Here is a 2,997-nt window from a genome sequence, read left to right as displayed (position 1 = left end):
GTTCCGTTCGTCCGGGGAAACGTGGAAAAAGGAAAACAAACCCGTCATTTTAATTCTCCTTCCGACGCACGTGAACGCTTCAGTACGCCATCGTGGCAAAGAGCTCTGGGCTGAGTGCCATTTCCAGCCGCCATGGTGTTGCAAAATGTGGAATAGGTGGAGATTATCTGAAATCAGGATATTTGTAAGATGTTTGCATACTTTCAAGCCTAATCAGCAAGAAAGGAGACCTAGTCAGTGTAGGAGCAGGCAGCACCCAGCGTCCCCTAGACAAGGACATCCAGGAACTACCAAGCTTTAAGGATGCAGTAAATCAGCATGTTGTTTACAGAAACATAGAATATCCTGAGATGGAAGGGACCCATCAGGATCATCAAGTCCAACTCCTGGCCCTGCACAGGACACCCTAAGAATCACACCGTGTGCCTGGAAGCACTGTCCAAATGCTTCTCAAACTCAGACAGGCTTGGTGCTGTGACCACTCCCCTGGAAACCTGTTCCAGCGACCAACCTAAAGAACCTTTTCCTGATATCCAACCTAAACCTCACTCAGCTTTATGCCATTTCCTCCAGTCCTGTCACTGGTCACTAGAGTGAAGAGATCAGTACCTGCCCCTCCACTCCCCCTCATGAGGATATTGAAGACCACAAAGACCCTCAGTCTCCTCCAGGCTGAACAGACCAAGTGACCTCATCTCCTCCTCATAAGGCTTCCCCTCCAGACCCTACACCATCCTCATGGCCCTTCTTTAGACACTCTCTAATAGCTTAATGTCTTTTTTATATTGTGGTGCTCAAAACTGCACACAGTACTCAAAGTGAGAACAGATAGCAGTTAGAACTCCTTAATCAAGGACATTCTGGAACTAACAAGCTTTAAGGATGTAGTAAATCAAGATGATGGTGTATGTATGCTTTGCTAACTTGGCAAAATACTCAAGGTCCATGTACCCTATAGCTGAACTATTTTCACTATAATACTAAAAATCACACCTAGAGGTCAGAAAGACCCCTACCAAGGTGAAGACCTTTCCCCTGAGCATGCGTAGAAGTTAGCTGGGGTTACATAACTTTTATGGAAATTACTAACCAATCGTAATGGGGGGGCATACTTGGAAAACTACTAGTTCTGAATTTCTGTGTATAAATAATGGTGTGGAAATTCCAGTGGAAAAAAAATAATCTCTCCAGGAGCCCACTTAGACACATTCTTTACGACAACAGGCAAGGGTATGCCAATACAGAACAGAAGTTTTGCAGGTTCCCCGCATGCTACTCCTGAGGCAACTCCTTGTCAGGTGCGCATCCATGAGAATGCCTGCCACTTCCTGCATTAGGAAAATGAAATCTGCAGGAAAACATGACAGAGCCCCTATGGGAAATACAGATGTTCCTCCAGCAGGTCTCTTCTAGCATGTGATGGCTCCAGGCAGTTCTCAGCTACTACCTTCCTCCCCTTTGTATTTCTTCTCTCACTAAGTTAACACAAATTTGAAATCTGGCTGAGCACAATAACAGAGAAGTAATCTCTGTAAATAAGACCATACATAGATATTATAGGGATGTGGGAATTTCTTCCCTCTGTGTTGATAGTATCAAAACTTATTTGTATCTTTATGGAGTTACAAGTATGTAAATACAAACCTAGCATGAACTTCTTTCCCTACATAAATCTACCTCTTATTTTTTAAGCCTCCCTACCACACAGCAGAAATACCAGAAAACTGCCTTTTGCAAAGTGGGCCACATAAGATTGATGTCCAATTCAGAGGGAATCACAGTAGGTTCAGCTAGGTAAATGGTGAGAAATGCCAGTTCTGTCCCTATAACTACAGAAAACTGACAGATTGTAGCAGAACAGACCAAGAATGATAGTAGCACATTTCTACAGGGACTAAGATCTCAAGAAAGCTCATATAATTTTTTCTTCCTCACTGATGTGAGGCCTGAGGCAGATATTAACCAAGAGCAGAGGTTGTTGGTACAGCCATAGCAGTAAATAATTAGTTGTAGAACAACCTTTATCAAGCTTTTCCATCATATGTATTGTTTACTGATACTGATTCTGTTTCTGTGCTGAAATCGTTGTATGTGATGTAATGAACAATGTTGCAGTTTCAGTGTTCAGTTTGGAAAGTAGCAGAGCCACAAAAAGAAAAGAAAAAAAGGAAAGCCACAAAACTGGGCCGCTCAAGATCAGTCCTTCAGGAACTGGCACTGCAGATTCCAGCAAGTGCTGCACATTGTTTGCCCAGCAAGCACAGTACATCTTCGGTCATGAAGTTCTGCAAACAACTGATAGTCATTACCTTTGGGATGTTGTTTTGTGAGTAACACTGAAGGAGAAGTACTGTGAGGCAAGTTCCAAATAAATCTGCCTCTCTGTAAAAGTGTTAGCTGTTTCATGCAAAAGAAGGTCACAATACCATCAGCAGAACTCCTAAAAGAATTATTTTTAGATTTTAAGCTGTTGCTGCATACTCCACTAACAAGGTAGAACTTGAGATATGCTTTTTTCAAGCACAGGCTTTCTGCCAGAATAAGTTGCTGTAGTTCAGCAGAGGTTATAGCAACTTACACACACTGAGAATCTGCTTTCCACCCCTCTGAGCTTTCCCAGTCAATCAGCATCTGATTATTTTAAAATATTACTTTTAAGACACGATGTTCTCCAGCTCAGAAGTAGATATATAATTTAGAGCAGATACTTTAGCTGCCAGCTGTCCACATTCAATATAACTGAGTTTCAGAAGGGAGATACAGACAGACAGTTCAGAGAAGATAGGCTGATCTTACCTTTTCCTGCAGCAGGATGCTGGGACCGTTACATATTGATCTTTCCTGCACTGCAGAATCCCAGCTACCTGGATTTACAGCAGCATCTTGTATCTGGGGTTGTGAAAGCCCATCTGGAAGCAGAAACCATAGCTTGGCATTAAGGAGGACAATGCCCCATGGCTGCAGCAGCAGTGGGAGTGGTGCAAATAGCCAGACTGG

Source organism: Manacus vitellinus, unplaced genomic scaffold (genome assembly GCF_001715985.3).
Source record: "Manacus vitellinus isolate BGI_N305 unplaced genomic scaffold, ASM171598v3 scaffold_30_pilon, whole genome shotgun sequence".
NCBI lineage: Eukaryota > Metazoa > Chordata > Aves > Passeriformes > Pipridae > Manacus > Manacus vitellinus.
Note: the sequence above shows the minus strand (reverse complement) of the source record.